Genomic DNA, 22,991 nt, shown 5'->3' with positions numbered 1-22,991 from the left:
AGGAGTTACTTTTATGTTAGTGTTAGGAATTATTTTACCGTCCCAGACAATTCAGTAGGATAAAATTTGGCCCTCCAAGCACACATATATAAATGGGCACTTAATTTTTTTTTTTCTTCCCCCTTCGTTATGATCTTACCCGGAAGACACCCTGAGTATCTCCCAAGGATTGCAACAGCAGAACACTAAACACTAAACTTAGGTGGTGGTATTTTGATCCCTCTCTTTCCTACAGTATTGCTGACAGGCCAGGTCATCAGATTATCCTAAAGAGCACGAGGCATCCTTTCCAAGGTGCTTCTGTATAATGTTCCTTGGTGCATCCATCTTGGACTGCCACAGGCCTCTTCCACTAGTATAATGTGTAATGAAAGCCAATATAGCAGTGTCTGTAAATTATAGTCTCTGGTGTGGGAATTGTAACAATGTGAGAGAAGTTGTTCAATTCCTTCTTTTTCTGCCCCCCTTAATGGTCACCGAAATGTGCTTAAAATTTTTAAAGCTGTTGCTGTTATGATAATATTTCATGAAACCTCTTTTCTTTTCCTTTTCTCTAAACCTAAATTTTGGGTCTATTCTAAATTAACAGTGTCCCTTTGACATTCATGGGATTTATGGGCATGCATGGAGGGAAAATACATCCCTTTGCTGGATTTGAGTCAGGAGGATCCCAGAGGCATATACTGTACTTCTGAATTTCCTTCCGCTTTTCATGACTGTAATTCTTGTGTCCTCTTTTGCATACATAATTGATTAATCTGTAGTTTTAAAGGTTTAATACATTTCCTCTTTTTAATCTGGAGGCACGTGATTTCATTTTCATTATACTCCCAAGGTATCTGACTTCGGTTTTTGCTTTCCTTACCCTGCCATCTGTGGGAACAAATTAGAGAGAAAATAACACTTTTGGATTATTGGGATAAGGAGAGAATAATACAAACAGCAAAGGAAAAAGGAGTATTCAGTGAAAAATCAAAGATACAGACATGGATTCCCTGAAACAGGAGCAGGGAAATTTAAATTACACGTTGTTGTGCCAGCATCTCTCTTGAACTGCGAGGGAAGACAATCCATATTACTGTTGGTGCCCTATTGTCACAATTCCCACTGGGACAGCTGAGTCCAGGATCCCACAAAATTCCCACTGATGGAAGTCACTTAATCAACAAATTCCTCAGATTCCCTGGCCCTACCTCCCTATCTTTTTAAAGCTTAAGAGAAGATCCATTAAGAGACTTAAGGGCTTTTCAGATCCTAAGTGTTGCTGGGCCTGTGCTAATCTGTGTAGATGTTGTGGTGTCCTGAGCATCCTCTGCTTTCACCCCTAGGACACGTTTTGCAGGAAAGCATGACAACTTTGCCCTGGATCATGACCCACAAAGCCTCTCTCAGCAGGCTGCCTGACTTGTGTATTGCATGGCTGAGCACCAAAACCCAAAACATCTTTACAGAATATGCCCTTGGCAACTCCTGACACCCTCGGTATGGAGAAAAGCCTATTTTTGTGCCTTGACATGGCACACTGTCTTCTGGTGAATTCCCACTGGGCTTCTGCTCTTGCAAATCACCATGAACTCAGAGTGAGTCTAGCCTGTTCAACAGATCTGACCTAATATTCTTCCAGGTTTCAGCCCCACTATTCAAAGGAAAATAAATGGAATGAGGTGTAAGAGAGCAGAGACTGGTGAGGTTTCCTGTTTTCCCCGTGAGTGCACCCTGAGTCAGATTGCTAAGAATCAACTCCATCACTAGCCAAGATGCATTTTTACTTATAATTCAAAGTAAGAATTGAAAATGTCAATTTACAGTAATGTAAAATTACATTAATTTAAAAGAACAAAAATGGATTTAGCAGGACTACACGTAGTCTTAATAAACATCTAACAATAATGTTAAGTCATCACAACGTTTCAGCTGACTTACATGGCTGGCTATATGGACTCCATAACCCGTTCAAGGACTAGCCTGCCTCGGACAGTCCTTCAGCCTACATCTTTCCTCACCTCTTAAGAGCAGTAGCTGCTCCAAACAACTGCCCTGAAAGCTTCTCTAGCCAAAGGTGTAATGACCTCCTCCTTCCTCTCTTTTCCTGTTTACCTGCCCTCGGTCTCCATGACTGGGCACTGAGCATTTGGAAATTAGCTCATTTCCTTCCCCCACTGCTTAAGGTTGCTTGATTATTATTTCTATTGTATTTGCACCTTCCTTCTACCTTCTGAAAACATGCTGGTACGGCTTTATGTGGGACGTCATGAGGCATATTGAATACATGATCTTCTTACCAGAACTGTAACTATCCTCAGTCCATGAATGTCATATAAAAACTAGATGCAATACAGGAACGGTGATGGTGGAACAGGGAGCCTTGAACATCTGTTCCCAGTGGGAATTTGGAGCAGGGGTAGAGAGGGAAGGAGGGTGACTGTGGACTTGCCTGATTTGTTAAGGAGCTGATAGAGTAAATTTCTTTCCAATACCAAGTAGTAAACTGCTCTTATGGCTGATACCGTTGAGTCTGATTAGCATTTTTCAGGATTGAGATAGTAAAGGTGTTGGAGGGGACTTGCCTCAACACAGGAGTAGTGAATCCTGCTTCCTGCCCCAAGGATGAATTAAAGATTTTCCATTTGGATCATTGAATGATGTGACAGGGTTGGGAGCTGAAAGAGTCCCCCTTTTCCTGTTTCAGGGAGGAAATCCTTTTGTTTAGCTTTGTTCCTCTCCCTGTCCCTGTCCAACTCATATTCCTTCACCACCATGGCCCACCCTCACCAGGAGAAAAGAGGGATCCACCTTTCACTGTTTCATAGTCTGAGCAATATTACTGTGTGTGAGGAGTGGTCATCCTCCCCTCCTGCCCCCGGTATCCTCAGCCAATGACTTCTAAATACAGATGTATTGGTAGTGCTTGGCAGATGAGCAGAGCAGGACATGGTATGATCAGGGATACCAAGGGGTCACACCAGTGTAAACACCTGTAGTGTGTCTGGTTTTATCTTATCTCCTTATCAAGGTGTGTGAAAGGAATTAGTCACTAATTTGTATTGTCAACGATGCTGTCTGGCCTGTTAGCCAAAAGGCTGAGCTTGAGAAGAGAGACAGGCTTTGTCTTATGCATCAAGCTCAACTAATGAAGACATTGGTGTTTTGCTGACACGAATTTATTTTAACTGTTCAGCTGCAAATACACATGCAGGCTCCAAGGCAGTTTAAAATAGTTCCAGGAACAACTTCTTCATCACATTTCTCAAGCAGATTATCAAGTTACAAATACTACATCTTCAACAAAAAGTCTCTTTGGCTGACCACTCTGTAAAACCCAGTCCTTTAGGTTTCGCTATGTAGGCATTTCAGAGTGTCATGCACACTCCGCTAGCTCATGTTCTCAGAGACTTTGTAATTCTCCATTGCACAACTGGAGGAGGGGGGTGAATTCTGGAAAAGCTCTTTTCAGTAGTTTTCCCAAGTCCACCTAAGCAAGTCTCCTTCAGTGCTGGCATCCGACTGACTTCTGTGGTCTGCTGGAGGATGGCTGGTGTTTTTTGCTGGATGTGTTCCATTTCCTTTATCAAATGTAAAAGGAATATGATTCCTGCTTTACAAGAAAGACAAATGATTACCTAGTCACTTCAGAGGTGAAAGCAGGAGGTCATTTCCCCATCCATCTTTTAGCTGACTTGTTGTCTTCACCAGAAGGAGATGTCATTCCTGATGATTAAGAAAATTATTTTTTGAAGGAGATACTATAACTCACACGATATAATAATAATAAATAATATATATAATAATATAATAATGTAATTAATAAGAACTGGCAACAGATCCTGCATTTCCTACATGCCCCTCCTTGGTGGCATCAGTGGGAGGTTTGGTCATGAATCATGAGACAGGCAGGGCCTGCCTTTTAAGCCATTTACAGCTTAAGGTTGAGCAGTGTCCACTGGAGAAATGCAGCATGAAAGGGGCTACACACTGGTTTTGTTCTGCGTGTCAGTCCCATAAGCCAGTATCAGTGGGATCCCGTGCACGCAGATGAATGGCGTATGACCCAAAGCCTTAACAAAGAACAGATTTTCCTGGGTTTGGGGGCTCCAGCAGGGACTGTATAAGCCTGCACTTAAAAAGAGACTGGTTTTGAACATGGCAAGTAGAGTTACTGTTTCTTGCTGGTTTCAGAGTAACGTTATCTCACTCCTAATGAGGAAGAGAGGATAATTTTTGGGTCCCATAAAACAGTGTTGCTGCTCTTGTAAACAATTAAAGTGGGTAGGGGCTTTAAAGCTGGGAGGTGTTAGTCCTGGGCTCTTCCAGACCTCAGAGTCCTCAGCTTGCACTGCCCAAGCTGGCTGGGTCTCCTCATGCTGGTCCTGATGTGAAGTCACTGTCCATCCTCACACACAAGAGGAGCAGTGCTTTTCCTGCTGTGTTTGCGGAGCAGGAGGGTGAGGAGGGATGTGAAAGGAGTGTCAGCTTGACTGTCCAGTTACTGGTGGCAGTAGGTCACCTCACATAGGCGCTGCCTATCTCAGATGGTCACTGGGCAGATTGGCAGCGTGTTATCGTCCCCCTACAACAAAGGAGGCCCTGAGGAACAAAACTTTGTAGGAAGGTGGCCTAACACTATTTTCTGTTCAAGGCATAATGCAGCCCTAAACATTTTATACTCCAGTCACATCAGTTCTCTATTGCAAGAATTCCTCTTGATTTTGCACCCTTAAAGAGTTCATCAGGTATTTTTTAGAAAAATGTTTTGTTTGCTGTTTTTGACAAAATGGGGCTGCCTATGGGGGGAAAAAAGTGTCTTTATATTAAAATAAATAAAGTCTTTTAAAATTGCCATGGGAAATAAAATATTTTTGCAAACAGCTCAGCTCCAGAGTGATTCTACTAGGACCCGTTCTCATTTTATTGATGAAACTCAGCTGATTTAAAATGGGCTGCTTTGCTCTCACAGGGAAGTCACACAAGATCCTTCAACTAACTTTGAAAAACGTTTCTTCTGCATCTCACTATTTCCATTGAAAAGTTATCCTAATTGAATCAGTTTACCTTTTGAAACATTAATTAAATTAAAAAGATCTGGAGTTGCCAACAAAACAGAAAAATGCTTTTTTAATGTACAGCGGAAATCAATTAGTCAGTATCTGTGGATATAACCGAAAGAATAGTATTGTAGTTTCATTTTGTTTTCTTGGAGGGAAGAAAGACTAATTGTTTTTTAAATGAAATGTTAAGTAGTATAGTTTACCAAGAAGTATAACCACAGACTGGTTTGATGTGTGTTGCACAGCTGGAATTAGAAACACACACAAAAAGAAAAAAAAAGTAGAAACCACAGAGCTATTAAGCTGAGACAGTAAAGAAGCAGCGAAATTGGCCTGGCTTTTCTTTTTCCACTTAAAGATACTATTCACTTGGATAAACAGTATAGTCTTTGCAAATAAATAAACCTAAATTTTTCAACAACAACAAAACAAAAAAAAGAAACAGAAGAAGGAAATAGGAAAAACCTAAACCAAACAAAAGAGTGAGAACATAGGGATCATTAAGTATGTGATTTCAAACAAAAATGCTGTTAATTAAGGGCAACGCCCAGCAGCAGGAATCTGGGAAAGAGGTTGAAACAAGAAACAAATATCATGTCCTTCAAGTTTAATTAATTTCTTTGGACAATCTCCAAACATGTAGGGGGAAAAAAAAGGAACATAAAATAGCCAAAGGAAGAAAAATATTAAAAGTGAGAGTTCCTGAAATTTGAAATTGTAGCATTTACAGAAATGAAAAAGTCATTATGCTTTCCTCCCAAGAAGCTGTAACTAGAACCTGAAAGGTTAGGAAAATTAAGTTTAAACTCTTACGTGTCTAAACAGACAGGGTCTTTCGAAGTGTTTGTAGCAGCTGGGTGCCACCGCAGCCTCTTCATGCAGCACGAAGTTGTTTTGTGGCAGAACACTCATAAAAGTGGTTCCTGCTTGTAGAAAATACATGCTTCTTCCGTGCATTTTAATTGCCTGGGTCATCACTGTCTGCAGTCCTGACCATACCCCCAGCAGAGCTCTTCCTGTTGGTTCAGCAATGCCCCCAAGTCAGTCCGTAGCTGGAAATGGGACCAGTGCAACCAGTGAGGAGTAGCACAGTGAAGTGCCCCTGGCAGAGCAAATCCCTGCCAGGTCTTACTGAAAAAAAAACAAAGGCAAAAGAAATGAGTCAAAGCAAAAGAATATGTATTCCTTTCCCACTGCATTTGCTTTTTTTTTTTTTTTTTTCTTTAAATATCGAAGTCTTCCTGTTCTTCACCTATTAGCCAGCTCCTTCATCCCAAATTCATCCCGCTGCTGTAACTAACTCATGTAAGCGTGCCAGTCATGGACTAATGTATTTCTAACCTCCTTTTTTTTTTTTTTTTCTTTAACATTTCCTGAGTTTTCCAGTCAGATATCTGACTCCCTTCCACTCCTATGCCTTCTCTCCTCCTTCCACCCCTAACACTTCCCATCACTGCCTAAAGAATCCTTCCCATCACCAGTCACTTCCCCATCTCTGAGCTTGGAGCTGAATTTCCTTGCCTGGCCCCAGCTATTCCGCACAAGGTTTTAAGAGCCTTTCCCACTGTAAGTGATGGGGCAAAGCCTGCCAGGGCAGTAAGTACCCAGAGGGTGGAAAATAAATGGATTCAGAAGCTCCAGGTATATCAGTGGTGCTGCAGATTGCAGGAGGAAGGAAAGAGATAGGCAGTGTGAACAGATACAGTGAACTTGTTTATGGTAAGCGCTCATGGGACTGACAAAGATCAGTTGCTTAATGGAAGTGGGTTTCCTATAAACACTGAACAGATTCCTACTGAGTGTCCTGTGTGGATATTTTGGGCAGAATTGCATTATGCCTATTAAAATATCCATAAATAAGCAAAAATCTTTTCAAGAGATGTCTTGTAAAGATGTAAAAAGAGTGACTTGGAGAATTTATGTCACTGTATTCTGTCTATTTGTGTACAACCCATCCCTTGGATAAATGATGGCTGAATCTGCAAATAGCTGAGGATGCTAAATGAGTGGCCAGCTTGGTCACCAGCCCTCCAAGGTGCTCCCTGTCTCCTGTGGGACTTGAGGATACTCAGCTTTGAGGATCATTTGACCAAAAATATAAAGTGTGTGGTAATGAAGAAGCAGGAATGCAAATAGAATTTCCTTGCCTTGAAAAAATAATAGTTTGATAAGCTCCTCTGAAGAATGTTAGCCAGATTTTTTAAAAGTGTTTATCTGTATTTATTACTGTGCATTCTAAGAGGGGAATTAAACATCTGGATAATGGCGTGTTTATAGTTTAAAGAACATCCGAACGGTCATATTCCCTCCTCTGTAGAAATGCTTGTACACTTCTAAAGAAGATACTTGTTTATCTGTGTTGTTTATTGATCTACTGTCTGGCTAATACACCACTTGAAAAGATTCTGAGCCAAATGTACCGCTAATGTAAGCAGATGCAATGACATTGAAACTGGTTACAAGTCTGGCCCTCTGAGTTTGCTCATCAAAAACATTAACTTGACAATGACCACTAAAAAATACCTATTTGTTTTAGTTTGAGTCTGTCTCATTGAAACCAGATTTACACAGAGATAATTTCAATGAGTTCAGCAGAATTGCTCTAACGTGCTCGAGTATGATGAAAACCAAGCGTACTTGTTTTTAAAGAATCCCTTCCCAATGCCAACATTTTAGAGAATTAAAAATGTTCTTTTTATGTCACTCACGTTGGAAAGCAAAATGAGAGCAGCCTATTTATACTGAGGTTCTCCTGGTTTGTATGCAGTAACACAATTACTCAAGGAAAAGTTCTGAGCACTATAAAGGACTATAAAGAAGGAAATTTAGAAACTTATTCACAAAGAGATTAAGGCTGACATTCTCAAAGCCAGCTTGGGTATTTAGATACTCATCTTGCATTAAAATTAAAAAGATTTGTTTGTCTAAATAGTCTATCTTTGAAAATACTAACTTTTTAAGCACTCTCCCCCCACCAAATTTGGACCCTGGCTTAGCCACAAATAAATCTGGAGTCTTCCTAGTATTAGACTAGAAATACTGTATATCTGTGTGTGCGAAAATGTGAGTCTCTATACCGTTGTATGTTTGAATCTTCAGTAACAGATGTAACACTTCTATATGATAAGAAAAACCTTAGCAAATGATGTGAGAAGGTGGGTGTCAGTCAGGTGGTTTACTCTACCTGCATTTCAAAGGCAATCCATTTGAAATATGATGAAAGGTGGACCATGTCCAGCCTGACACTGTTTGAAAAGCTTTTCCCTACCCCCATCTTTAAATAGCATGAGGGAGATGATGCTTTCAAAGCAATCCTTGTCTCAGAGGTCAGTATTGTGGGGAAGGATAACGTTGTTTCAGAGAAATACATTTTTATTTTATTTTTCTTGGCAGCCCATTGGTTGTCATCAGGGGTGCCTTGGTGGAAATATTTTTTTTCTTTTAGTTAAGAAAAACAAATTGTGAAATCTTCAGCTTTTTGAAAGGTGAGGCAAAGTGAGAATAGCATTGAAATAGATTCAATGGTATAAGCTTCAGCTTCCTAAGTATTGTCTAGCAGAGTGGTACTCTGGTTTCAGTTGTACACTAAAGAACTCCAGAAGTAACAAAGATTGAGATTTTGTTGTATGAATCCCGTAATTCCTTCAACAGGAAAACGTTGCTGTTTAATATCTTTTATCCAGGATGATGAAAATCACTATGAGTCTGTCGTACAAACCAGAACATGTTTGGCCAACTTTGATGTTCTGGGGGAAAAAAAAAAAAAAAAAAAAAAAGATAAAGAAAAGAAAAATAAAAGAAAAAGAAAAAAATAAAAAGAAAAAAAAGAAAAGGCATATTATCCTCCATAGAAAGAAGGGATTTCTCAGCCCATGAAATGGAGTCAAAGTAGAATTAGCTTCACAACTGACCTGCCCTGGAAATAAGTGCAGAGGAACCTGCTCAAGGCAGAGCAGCCCACACGTGTGCCCATCAGCTCACCACAAGCTTCTCTGTGGGAAGGACCTTGAGGTCCTTTATCTGCCTGACCCTAAACTCAAGAGAGTTTCTCCTTCACTCACTGGAGCTCCCAGACCCACTTTAGGGAGCAGGTTGTTTTACGTGCAGATCAGGCAGGTAGTGAGGATGCACGGGTGGCTGTGTGTCTTTGGTTTTGCAGATAAAACGCGGCTCTGTTTTTGTCTTTACCGATTTGGTTAGAAGGGCTGGTTGATTGTCTCCCCTGGCATGCAAGGTTGGGGCATGGGGAAGGGCCAGCTGGCTGCGGCGCCATCCAGATAAGAGCGCGTTGCTGTTAATAACACCGAGAAAACAATCAGGAGTTATGGTAGGGATAATATCTGCCCCTTTGGGAGGGTGTGTACCTGCCACTTACTATTACTCATGTTCCCAGTTCTGGTTAGCATTCAATTTCTTGCTGGGTAACTGGGATCCAAGACTAATTGAGAAGGACATTCTTCTTCGCATTTATCTCCAGTTACCTTTTCTCCAAAGCAGACCTCATTCCTGTGATTCATGCCTTTTCCACCTGCAAACTCACCACTGCCTCACCCACCCCCACCAAGGCCCCGTCTCAGGCATATTTGGAAGCTGGCTCGGAAGGCTTGTGGCTGGGCTGCCTTGCTCTGAGCATGTGGTGCTGGCATTGGCTTTGATTTGTAAAGCCCCACCATGTCCTGAGGCCGACCTACCTGCAAGGACCGCTCTCATCCTCTGCCAAGCGGCTGCTCAGCATCAGGAGCAGCATTCCTGCTGACACTCCCTCCCTGAAGGAGAGGGAGCCTCTGGCAGAGCCCTAGGGAGGAAGGCATCTCAGTAACTCCCTTAGCTTCTTCCAGCCCTGAGGGGCTCATGTTTGCTGCTTGCAGGCCACGCTGCAAAGTTCATTTCTTTACATGGTCAGCAAGAGGCAGGGAGTCCTCGTCCTTCTCTGCAGAACAGGCTACTGTATGGTTTTTTGCTATCTGGGACGTGGAAGGAGTTGCCGCTGATTTGGCTCTGTGTTTCAGTCTGTGCTGTGCAAAACTCAGGGTCTGGAGAAGCTACGGCCTCATTTTGTTACCACAAGTCTCAGCAGATTTTTCAAAAGATAGCAGACCAAATACAGGACCAGTTTTTGAAGTTTTTATTCAGCTGTTCTTGCTGAAGACAGCTTTCTCACTGATGTCTCCCAGACTGAGGCAGTAAAAAAACATGAGAGGCAACTGGATAAGGACTGCAGAATATGGCCCACTGACCTTAGCCAGACAGAAGGAGCAGAGCACACCAATCAATCACAGTTTGATACCTGGGCTTATAAAAAGCTTACCGGAATAGTATGTATAAATGTATAATGCATCTGTGATGCTAAAGCCAACACATTTTCTCCCTGCTCCATGGAAATTGCCTGGCTTAGGCCATAAAGCTATGCTGCACGTTGTGTGGTGTATATATAGAATATCAATACCAAAAGAATTTATGTATGATCCAAGAATTTTTTAATAAAATCTGTGTTCTCTGGCCATTGCTTCTGTTCTTTATGAAGAGATAAAAGGAGTGATACAATTTCACCTAAGATTGTACACCAAAGGTAGATTGCTAGCTGTCTGTAACCTCCTTGAGTAGGCTGAGCTCTCAAAGAAGGAGTTGTAGTGGTTTGATATAGTGAGTGATATTAGACTGCTCATATATTAGGGCTCAGCACATCCTTTTACACAACCCAACATGGTAGAACAAATTAATCACGCTTTGGCCTGTTAAATGGGATTTGGGGGCTATAACTGTAAATTAAACTTGCTTCTACGCCACCTCAGAACGATTTGTCCCCCATATTGCTCACGAGTCGTACCTTTTCCAGGCTCCATGGAGCTGAGTAAACCCTGTTCATTGTCTTACTGCACACAGACTTTGGAGGTCTACCTTGACGGTTGGAGGTTTTCTATTTGTTTTTAATTGTTTGTGCTTCTCTTCCCTGTATGGAGATGGCAGGTAGAAGCTCGCAGATTTGTGTTGGAACAGAAGACAGGAGGGATTGTTTCTCAGGATTGCCTTACCCCAGTTTCCTACACAAACAAGGTTCACTCTAGTAGGCTCCAGTGTGTCTGAGGAATGATGTTATTATTGTGGTTATCACCTTGAAGCATTAGGCATGTTTTTAGCTACAGTAAGCTCAGGAATCTCACCTGCCTTGGGATTCTTTGGGAAGCCAGTACAGAGGACAAAGGACAGGCTTAATTTTCTAGCAGTAGTCTATGCTGTTGAGAAGGCTTCTTGAGCAGGGTTCTTTTTATGTTATTATAGTAGAAGCATTGTATGGGACACTTTTATCAGGCAAAGGTGAAGAAGGCAAATGCAGAAGTCGGAGGTGAGGTCACTGGCTGCCACGAAGGAACCACGGGTGGAAGAAGGCACTGCTCAGGGAGCTGGAAGGTCAGAGTCCAGGTGGGATTTGTCTCACCAGGCAGCGCTGGGGCAGCTGGATGCCTGTGCCTAACCTTCTCCTGTGACTTCCTTGCAGACGGCAAGATCAATTGGCCCTGGATTTCCAAAGACTGATTCATCCACCCTGTCTTAGTTGCCTGTTTTAGGAGGGATGAATCGCAACGCAGGGACTGTCAAGGATGTCCAAATGGGAAGTTCAAACTGGAGGATGAGCTTTTAGCCCATTAAAGTGGAGTTGACATGACGTCTGCTCACAAGTGTGAGTGAGGATTAACTCTTGTGAACAGTGGAGTGCACTGACCAAGTGCTTTTATATACATTCAGGTGAAGGAGACAGTATCATGGCTGCACGTTCTCCATAAAGCTCTTGTCTGCTCACCAGCATTGTTTCTATCTTGTTTCTTTACTTCTCTGTTTTCCATCCATTAGCTGATCTTATCTAAGTCTGGGCTATGGTATGAGTAGTCATGAAGTTGTATATGGTCAAGGACGAGTACAGCCCTCTGTCATCTTTTGATCACATTACTGTCTTCTGCTTATGAATTTCCTCTGGTTTGTCTCCTTAGGAAGATCAAAAATACCTTCCCTCGATTCCTGTCAGCCTTGTTAAATTCCCACGTGCAGTGTCCTCAGATTTCCATTTCTTAGCTCAGGTATCCAGCTATATCGTGTGGAGTTTTGTGAGTACTTATTTCTCTCTCTTCAAACTCCAGATCCCAGAATCATGTGAGCATCAGCTATCATTCTGCTTTAACTGTGTCTTCCCCACCTTCATAGTTGCAAAGCAAAACTTGCAAGTCTAATGCAGTTTCAATTTTTACAGCGTACCCTTCACTAACTGAATAACCAGAGGAACTGAGGAGATTTCAGTAGTATTTCAGTTGTAGTTTAATCTTCTTTTTTAAGCACATCTCATGACGTATGAGAGCCAAATTCACTGATTTCAAATACTTTGATGTCTCTATTGTGATTATGTACTGTGTGGTACCATGTGCATCATTCACACAATATATTCAGAAAGCTATATAAAAATGAAAATGGTTTAGACCCTATTTGTGCTCCTATTAACTAATGTGTTGAAAGGTAAGAAGAATCTGATTTCTAAATCTAGTTTAATAGCTCAACAAACTAAACAAAAAAACCCCCAAGGGCAGAATAAAATTGAGAGGGTAAAACAACTCCAGGAAAAAAGAAAGGAGCCATCCATCTGCATGATGGCTATGCTTTTGGAAAGGGAAAAGTTGAAATCTTACAATGAATAGAGGATAGATGCACATTTATGGTATTTGGCATTCTTCCTGTGGATTGTGCTTCACCCTAAATGCATGTAAAATGAATATCTAGTACGATTCTTTGTGGCTTGGGATTTTTTCTAGCTTGTCTTATATTTAATAGCTTATTTTTTCACTTTGAGATATTCTGCAAGCTTGCTTTTTCTCTGTAGCTATTTGTGGTGGTTACTTGAACTGATGATGATAATCATAAAACCATGGTTGGTCTCCATTGTAAAATGTTCTAGTGCCTTTGATGGAGCATTGGTCTAGCTGTGCTGGGTAAATGTAAAGACCGTGAAGTGATATTTCCTGCCTAAAAACTCTGGTGATTTTTTTCAAAACTTGTGTTTGGTTTTGTCTTACTGGCTCAAAACGCAGGACTATATATTATAGCACCTCTCACATTGTTTTCCTTGTCTGGTGTTTTCTTGGTTGGCCAATTGCTGGGCTGTGTCAGTACCAATAACAAGTTAGCACCAGCCTGCAATGTTTATTCAAGTAAAATTTCACAGACTTTTTGTTTGCTTGAGCACTGCAGGACTGAAACCTTTTGGGTTCAAGCAAAATAACATGCAGCTCTTCCAATTTGTTAAGTATTTTTTAGATATTTCTGCCAGCTGTTGACAGATTTGAGGCATGTTGACAAAGGATCCTAATTTCATAAGGAAAAGGCTCTTCTATTCCTTATTTTCCAAATAGCTTCCTTAGGATGAAATCCTGCAAACATACAAAAAATTACCGTTTACTTTAAGTGTGCAGGTAACTCCAGGAAATTTAACAGAATTCACTGTTGAAATTATGTCCCTCATGCCCATCAAAGCCTATGGCAAAAATTCCACCGACTTCAGTCAAACCTGGGAGCCTTGATACTGAATTGGGAGGTAAGGTTCATATTTGACACAAATGGTCAAAATGTGACATCTGCTTTCACTTAAGACTTGCAGGTCCCTGGATGCCCGGGCTTGCTGAAGGACATTGAAAAAAGCCAGAAAGTTCAGTTACTGTTAGCTACCAGCTGGCATTGTATTCTACTTCAGACTGCTAGTGGGGGGGATTGCAGCCAGACCGGTGCTGGGGGTGGCTGGTTTTGATCCATGGGGCTCCTCCCCAAACTTCCACTTTATCTAACTAACTAGGTGTAATTTTGAGAACTATTTGCTTAGTCTTTCAGTCCAGGACCTCAAATCTGGATGGAGGGACCTCAACTTTACTGTATTTTATCTTTCTCAGTTTTGCGACTGAGAAATTTAAAAAGTAGTACCAAAGAACTAAATATGAGGATATTTTCAGAAAAGAGGGGCATGCTGTGGGATCAGTTGTGATCCTGGGATCCCACGTTTGGTTGGCTTGTTTTGCCAAAGGTACTTAGGCAAGGGTGTATCATTAAGCCCCGGTAAAAGGAACAGGGCACATCAATGTATGTATTTTTTCATTTCTAAAGTGTCAGGTCTTTGCTTCCCTTTGAACAACACTGCATGAACTTAAGCTGCAGATTTCTTCTTGTCTCCCAGTGAGGCGTTACCCAAACCTCCAATCTGAGGAACAGAGAGGTGTAATTCAGGTTACTTCCTTGTGAAACAGTGCAAGTCTTCTGCTAATCAGTTCCTCCCAGGCTCTCGTGAATGTTCTTCATTACAGAAGCGGAGAAGGGAGAATTCAAATAGTCTGATATAAATGACATGCAAGGAAAAATAACTATAGGGAAAATGAAAGGCTGTGTTTTTGTATATGTGCATGTATGTGTAGGTGTACATGGGACGGTTGTCCTCTGTCGTTAATGAGAGCTGTGCATGCTGCTGGCTCACACCTGACCACCTTCCTGCTAAGTTAACCAGAGCGAGCTTGTGTTGGTTTTATGCTGGCTGCAGGGGAACAGAAAATATCACACCTGGTATAAATCCTGACTGTTCAAGCTCATTAGTAATTTTTAATGTCCTGACTCTCTACCAACAGAATAGCTTTATATTGAAGTGGTGTGGCATTTGAGATCCAGTACTAGAAGCTATGAAGTGAGATTTAGTGTCTTTCTGAAATGTAGCCTGATACGGGGCATGATGCCAGGGGTAAAGGTGGGGGCAAAGTCACCACAGTCCCTTCAAAGTATCATCTGGTGAAGTATTTGCATTTTATTTGATCCATTTGGTGGGTGCACAGCTCAGTGTCCCATTCACAATGAGACTAAGCCAGCAACTGGTATAAACGGATAGATGAGAGACAGAGCTTGAGAGAGGTAGATATAGATAGATTTATCACATGAGATCTTGGTGGATGAGAAATTCATGCCTTAGATTCACTAATCTCAGATGTCTCCTGCCTAGATACCGTCAAATATGTTGCGCTGTATCTTTCTGTAAGGACAAATGTCCAGCAAGGACAGATTAAGGCCAGTAAACCGGCTGGATTCCTGACTAGATTGGAGTTTGCACCCAGGTGGCTGAAGGATAAACTAGCAGTTCTCAGGGGCTCCTTAATGCCCATGGAATGCTACCTGATTTACAAAGGTTATTGTCACACTTTACTGAGGACAACTTTAACTGGGGATGCTCTGCTAGTAGTGTAGTAGTAGAGCATTAACACTTCATGGATGAGACATTGGCAAATGCTCACTAAGCAGTCTCGTTAGAGATATGTAAGGCCAAGATGAAATTACTTAGATGCTGTTTACCTGGTTTTCCTTTTGCCATTAAAAAAAGTAAACAAAGCCCTTCTCTGTGCATTTGAACTATGACAATGGGCATCCACCAGCTATTGAAAAAATTATTTAAGAGGCTGACGAAAAGTCTGAAAACTGCAAGCTTTCCATGGTATTTGAGAATGCTTTAACTTTAAAATGTTGGCTAGTAGATTTAAGGCTTAGGGAAAAACCTAGTAATTTCCTAGGGGAGGGTCTGAATGCTGTGTTTCACCTCAGAATATGTGTTTCCAAATCACTGCATCAACAACTGAAAAAAAAAAAAGACATTTTGACGGATCCTTTATATATGTGATATTTCCCACCCATGACTGACACAACTGTACTAGGCAATGTTAAAGTAGGATTGGATATGCTAGGAAAAACTGTCTTTTTTCTGATAAAGATTATTTCATTCGAGGAACTGGTTTAAATTCTGCTAGAAGAGTCTATATAAACTCCATCTCCTGGAGTAGGACTTGTGACTACCCACTGCAAAATACTGCTAAATCCTTTCACATGTAGTTTGACGGCTCAGTCGGGAGAGAAGCTGAGACAATTCTCTAGAGAGAGGTTGAAAGTATCCCAGATCATTTAAAGGGGATGTTAATGATGATCTATCTAATTATAATAACCTAAATATCAGCACCGTCAGCAATTCATTTCTTATTATAGCACGGCAAAAAGGAGATAAACAGATTATTTATGCTTATTCTGCATGGAATGTTATGATTTTGGTGTCTTTATTGGATGTAGCCTGTTAGAGAGACCGTGCTTTTCCCTGTATGCTCCCTGCCTGGTAATTAACATGTAGGGGTGCTTTTAAATAGCAAACAAAGGAAACTCCCTCTGCTTGTTTGGTATGTTTATGGTCATATACAAGAATATCTCACACCAAAGAGCAGCAGTTCAAATTTCTTGGAAGAAGAAAACATTCTTCTTATGAAAATGATGTTCATAATAATGAAGTGTCTTAATGCAACCATACACCTGAAGTCAAAGTGGGTAAAAGTATCTTGAAGAAAGGTTTATATTTAAGAGCTGGAGAGCTCAGACCTTCTACGTAGCCAGCCCAAAATACAGAAATTTCTGCAGAAACTAATGCTTTTTTTGTCCATGTGTAAAACCCAGCTCTTTGCCTTAGTTTCCCTCCAGCAATAACAGCAGAGTTAAAAAATATTTTTTTAAAAAAATATATCCTTATATATTTAAGATGGAAGGAGATTAAAAAAAATATCACTGGGCCTTGACCCATTTGATTTTTTTGTACAGCATTCAAAAAACCTAGTGATGAATATGGTATAAATAGCTAGCTAGGTTAGTTAGATTAGACATTCAGAGAAAGACGATGGTGGATAAGAGATGATCTGCTAGAGTAGAAAGATAATCCTGATCACTAGGGATCAGTCCTTCTTCCACTGAAATCTAGCAAGATCCCCAGTGTTAACAGAAGAAGTAGAAAGACGCAGAGGCTCCTTGCTAAGGACCACCAGAAGAAATGATGTATGTCCAAGTCTGTGAAGGGCTACAGTGAGCATCCTTAGAAAATTCAGACTCTTGAATGAGGGTTGTTGTTTTGAAAAATCTGGATATTGGCTGACAATTTTCCATTCTTTCCAATGGCACTAATAACAATCAAAAATACAAATAAAGAAAGAATCTAAATCAAAACAAAAATTCTCTGTGAGGCTGGAAACTGAAATGTGTCTGCAAAATAAAACCTGAATGGCAAACCGATAGTGAAATTCATAAGACCATAAATGAAATGCAAAGAATTACAATACAGTAACAAAATTCCCTGACTAATAATTCAGGTCTGCAATATTTATCTAAGTTGAAGTATGTTCCACGACATGATAATGTTACGTTATATTGCCATTAATCAAGCAGACTGCAAGAAAAATCTTGATATTGGCTCCAAATTTTTATTAGAGCTCAGTAGCCCATTTCACAGTCTTCCTCTGGGAATATAGCAGGTTCTATACTGCCTTTCTCACAGAAAAGTAAAAGAAATTTGGCTCCCGCTGGAGACCTAAATTAGTCTAGTGTGCAGTGGTACATCAGTATATAATTTCTTTCAAAACTAAGAGATTCCAACCAATTAGTTCTTTCCCTACTCAGGCCGCATCCCATTTGCCTTCCCCACATCTTCCCTACAGTTAGTACTGCAGGTAAGATTTTTGCCCTGACCTTTACATCCCTCCCAACTGTGGTCACCCCACACCCCACTTCTGCATCCCACCTTAGGCCATGCACCTTTCCCTGTACCCCCAGCTGCTCCTTCTGCAGACTTTGAAGATTTTGACGTGGTACCACCTCATATCCCTCTTTTTCTTCCACCAGCCACCTCTTCAGACCCCGCTGCTGTACCAGGCAGCCAGGCATCAAGGGGGTTGCATGGGTGGGAGTAAGATGCACTGGCCAAGTTCTCTGGTGATGGATATTGCACAAATGATCAGAAATTGGTGCTATTGCTCTATATTCTAGCGCTCCAGCTGAGGCTGCCCCTGGGAAAGCATGGCAGATGTGCCCATTTCACAGAATTTATTCCAATAAGGTATTTGCCTCTTGGCAAAAACGTGACAATCTTGATAGCTTTGTCTGCTAGTGGGTGGCACCTGGATAACCAGCAACAGTTAAGGTCCTTGAATGCGTCCAGAGGAGTATTCGCTGGGATTGGAGAGAAAGTGGAGGGTGGTGCAACTGGGAGTGGTGAGGAGACCAGCTCTTGGTGTGACTTAGTATCAGGTCTTTTGCATTGCAGCTTATGTCAGCAGAGCGCCTGGCTCCTTCTGATTGTGCTTTCCTGGAACAACGGGTGCAGCAAAAAGGGAATATAAGCCCACAGCCTGAAGGCCTGTAATTTTCAAGGCATAGGCTGAGAAGAAGTGGGGACATAAGGTAGGCTGAAGAAATGCAGAAGTATTGTGTGTGATATAACTTATGGCGGAAACGTCCTGTGGTTGTGGTATCTTCTGTCAGAGAAATGGGTTTTGGCACCGGTCAACAGGTCTTCTGCAAGAGCCAATTCCTATTTGCAGGGAAACATCACAGACAAGTCTCAGAGGTCAGCTTCTCTTGGAGGGGCTATCCAGATGTGTGGAAAAATCATTACATTATGTTAATATATAGTTTTTGTCTTGCGACTTTCAAGTATGATTCCTCTGAAGCAGACATGAAAGATGTTAAGAAAGGCACCTCCCTAAACAGAGCTGCCCATTTTCATTTTGTTTAGCTGAAGGGTCTTGGATGCTCTAAGCTTCTGTTATGCGCTTCATTGTCAAGGTGTTGAAACATTTACAATACATTTCAAATGGCAAATGTCACCCACTCTCCGTCGGTTTTTATTTTCTGCTTGGCCTGGCCATTCAGACAGGCACAGGCAGAAACCTTGGTTGTTGTTTCTGTGTTTCCCTTCTCTCAAGACTTTCACTGCTCAGAAATGCACCAGGAGTATTTTTTTTTTTTTGCAAGCAGAGCTCAAAGCATTCTATCTGCTCTTTAGTTTTTAAAATTTCTTGAATGTCTTGATTTTGGTGTGAGCTGAGTGTAGTGAAAGGTTTGGGGTTTTTTCCTTAAATCAGAAATATGTGCCTTGAAAAGAGTTGGTGTGAATCACAATTAAAAAAAAAAAAGGAGGATGAAATATAGTTTTATGATGTGACAAGATGTCCAAACTCTCAGGAAATAGGAATTTTTTTTTTCAAAAGTCTAAGAGGAATACTGATTTGAAGGGCCATGCTCAATTTAAAATGATGCCCCTGTTTGAACATCTTTTCTACCTATTTTTAAAAGCAGTATCTTAAGATCACCAATACTGAATTATAAATGGTTAGACAAACAGGATCTTCCACATTAATTTGTTTCTTTTATGAAGTAACACTTTGTATGTTGGTTGATTTCCCCTGTTACTTTTAAGGGCTTTAATTATGCAAAGACGAAAAAATAGTTTGAGGAAAAAATAGTTTAAGAAAAAAATTGATTGCAAAAATACAAAGGAATAGTCAATAGGCAGAAAAAGAGAGAAGGGAACGATGAGCTGAAGGTATCATATTGCTCTAAACGGATCTCTAAAGGGACCAGAGGTTTGCCTAAAAATTCGGTACACCCCCCCCCCCCCCCAGTATATATACATCTATCTAAAACAAAACATCCGCAGTACCATAGTACTATTATCATAATATCATGAAACAGCCAACATCTTAGCAGAAAAATGGGACCGGAAAATGAAGTTCTATGAGACGAAAAAAGGTGGAAGAGAATATCAGCTCTCGATATCTGTGTTCAGATCCTGCTGTTGCACATGCCTCCTCCCCACGTAGCGCTACGCCTGTCAGCAGTATCGGTTGGGCAACCAAGGGCTGCTCCTTCTGCCTGTTGGCACAGGGTGAAATCGCCGGTTAGGCAGCCGTGGCACCAGGTCACAGCCTGCTGTCCTTCCCACCGTGTCCCTGTGCTGGCCTTTAACTCCCCGCGGCGCACAGGAGTCGGGTGTTGGGGATCTTGCCGGCCCGGGCGCGAGTGGCAGGTTGGATGATGTGCGCCTCTTACTCGCCGTGAAAGCATCCGAGTACCGTGTCTGTTCGGAAAGTCAGGGTGGACGGGCCTGGTGCTGTGAAAGGTGCACACAAATCAGCATCCCTGGGATTGCCGGTGCCATTGGTCTGACCACGCCTGTGACATCCATAAATTAGAGGCATCTCTCCAAAGCTATCCTTTTGCACCCAGAGATTTCCCGGTCAGAAAAAAACCCCAACACTGAGTCCAAAGGAATTTGGATGTGCAGTGGTGTGATATAGTCAGATAAGACCGCTTTTCCTTGTTTTTAAAAAAAGTCATGAACCAAGTCGCCCCAAACCACAGAATACCCGCAGCTTTATTTTGTTGTAAAATTATGAACACTTTCAGTGGCAAAATTAAGGGAAGGTTTACGAAATGCACAGCATCAAAGGCTAGTCTCTCATTTCCACCAGCAAACACGCCTTTCTTCAAAAACCATTGTTTTTTGTGGGACTTCCTCAACGCTCAGGGTAGCTCGAGCTTAGGTACCTTGTTAAATCATTTCCATCAGTAACAAATCTTTCTTTGGCTCTGTTGTGAGCCAGGTTAGGAACAAAGGTGCATATGAAGTATTTGACATTGTGATGGCAACAACTTAAATATAAACGCTTTTTCCAAGAGCCAGCCCCACCTTTGGACTTGATGGAAAATGCTTGTGATAACGTTCATTTATGGTTTCTCCGACTGTTTTAGTATCAGGGGAGCAATCTGCAGGACTAGGAAAAGGCAAGGTGTCTTGCGGGGATGTATCATGTCCCCAAGGATGGACACGCTGGAACAAATAAGTTTTGGCATCCCGGCTGCTGCTATTTGTGACCCGCACTGCTGTGGGGGAGCGCTGGGGGAGCCGGGGGGGGCCGGCCATGGGGCAGGGGCGATGGGCAGCCTGAGGTGAAGGCCGGAGGAGCCCGGCAGAGCGCCGGGGAGGGCTGGCACGGGAGGAGCAGGCGAAGGCGCCACTGGCACCCTTCCCCTCGCCCAAGCGCTTGCCTTTTTTCCCCGAAAGTGCTATTTTTCAGCGTCACATGGCTTAGGTGAAACTTTCCTTGAAGTCCGTCATTCAAGGCAGCCTGCGGCGCCAGAGCAAAGGCGAACCCAGAAGCCGCAGCGCACACTGAAAACCCACCCGGAGGACACGTTTTCCCCTCAAAAGCCCCGATTTTTTAGGGGGTGGGGAAGGCCCCGGCCCCTCAGGGCGGGAGAAAGCGGCGTCCAGCGCACCGGTGCGCGGGGAAACGGGGCTGCAGATGCAGGCTGAGCTGAAGGATGGAGCGGGAGAGGAGGAGGAGGACGGGGGGGAGAGGGAGGAAGCAGACCCGCGGCGGAGGGGGGCCGCTCCGGGGGGGGCCGCCGTCGCCCCGCGCTGCCTCCCGGCTGTGGGCGGGGTGTCGCCGCCTTCGGGCCGCCGCCGGGGCGGGCCGGGCCGGGCCGGGGGGATGGCGAGGGGGGGGTGGGAGGAGGAGGAGGAAGGGGGGAGCGGGGGTGTCATGCCGAGAGCCCGCGTCGCAGCCCGCCAGGCCGCGGCCCGACCCGCACCCCGGGGCGCAGCCCTCCGCCGCTCCCCCAGGCAGGCGGCCCCGCTTCCCGCCGGGCCCGGGCAGCAGCGGCCGCGTCCCGAGCGGGCGGGGGGAAGGGGGGGAAGGAGAGCGAGCCCTCTCCGCCGCTGAAAGGAAGGGGAGGGAGGGGGAAAAGTTTAGCGGAGGGTGTTTGAATTAGGAGTTATCCCTAAAGAGCCTTTCCCCTGCTCTGATCCAGAGGGCAGCGCCGGGAAGAGGGGGCGGCGGCGAGGAGCCCTGCAACATCTGTAAAACTTGCAGGAGGCGGCGGAGAGGAGTGTGCGAGAGGGAGGAAAGCAAAAGGGACAACTTTTCCGACACGTGAGTATCTCGGCGCGATGTGTTTATTCCCCTCCTTCGGTGGCCGCACCGGAGCAAAACAATGCCGGGCGGCGGCGGCGGGGCTGGCCGGGGACGGGACGGGACGGAGGGGTCCCCCCTTCCCTCCCAAAACTGCTTCATATCAGGCGGCGGATTCGTTTTTTTTTTTTTTTTTTTTCTTTTGCTCCCCCTCTTCTTGTTTTTCTCCTCCCCCCCGCTCTTTTTGTTGAACCAAATCAGAAATGTCAGTCAGTGCGAGTGAGTCAGAAGGGATCAGATTACAAGATCACTGAAACTGATGTCGGATCCGCGCACCCCCCCCCACTCCCCCCCCTCCCCACCGCGGCAGAGGCGCGGGCTGCTCCCCGCGGGAGGCGGGCAGGGATAAAGCAACCACAGCCAACACCCGCCGGCCCTCGCTGCCGCCCCCGTCCCGCCTGTGTCCCGTGTCGGGGTGTGTGTCCCCGTCCCCCCCCGCCTCCCCGCCCCGGAGCATGCCCGCCGGCCGCGGCGGGGGCCGGCCCCGCTAGCCGGGGGAGCGGCGCGGGGGCGAGCCGCGGCGGCCCCGGCCCTCGCCCATGGGCAGCGCGGGGGCTCGGCGGCGGCAGCGGCGGCGGCGGCAGGTACGTACCCACTTGGGCGAGAAGTTCTTTGTTCCCCGGGCTCTGCTCCGGGCCACTTTCTTCTCGTCTCCCAGCGCTCCTTCCCCGCTCCCGGCCCCCTGCCCGCTGCCTTAACTTGGAGGCGGGGTGGGGGGGGAGCGAGGTCTCTAACCCCCAAAATGGCTGTCACAGAGCGCGGGAGGGAGCGGGGGGTGCGGGCAGAGGCGGGGGCAGTCGCCGCTCCGGGCCGGGCCGCGCCGCCCGGGCTCGGCCGGTCACGTCCCGCGGCGGAGCTGCCGATTTGCGAGCGGCAGCTGGTTTTTTATTCCCCCCCCCGCCCGCTTCCCCGAGCAACTCCAGGCCGTTTTCACGCCCGTGAGGCGGGCGGGCGGGCGCAAACTTTGCAGGGGGAAAGGCGAGAGGCGCGGGGGAGAAGGCGCTGTCACCCCTGGAGGGGCGCCCGGGGCCGGCCGCTCGCTCCCTGCTGGCCGCTCCCTGAGGGGAAAGTTGCGTCCGGGCCGGGGGTGGATGCGAGGGGGCGC

General features: G+C 44.2%; 1 protein-coding gene and 1 long non-coding RNA gene across 2 annotated transcripts in view; one reads left to right on the top strand and one right to left on the bottom strand.

Annotated features, from left to right (window-relative positions):
- Positions 1–3,145: 3,145 nt before the first annotated feature.
- LOC141952099 (uncharacterized) lies at positions 3,146–22,665 on the bottom strand. The gene is made up of 3 exons (XR_012631552.1): positions 22,479–22,665; positions 5,859–6,176; positions 3,146–3,708 (listed from the first exon to the last, which is right to left on the bottom strand). It is a non-coding gene; the product is annotated as an uncharacterized LOC141952099 (long non-coding RNA).
- GLI3 (GLI family zinc finger 3) overlaps positions 21,766–22,991 on the top strand; it is a 208,713-nt gene continuing 207,487 nt past the window's right edge. Inside the window, exon 1 of the mRNA XM_074889064.1 lies at positions 21,766–21,847. The gene's annotated coding sequence lies outside the window, so the exon portion shown is untranslated. The remainder of the gene's footprint in view (positions 21,848–22,991) is intronic.

Source organism: Strix uralensis, chromosome 1 (genome assembly GCF_047716275.1).
Source record: "Strix uralensis isolate ZFMK-TIS-50842 chromosome 1, bStrUra1, whole genome shotgun sequence".
Lineage (NCBI taxonomy): Eukaryota > Metazoa > Chordata > Aves > Strigiformes > Strigidae > Strix > Strix uralensis.
This window is presented reverse-complemented; position numbering and strand designations above follow the sequence as displayed.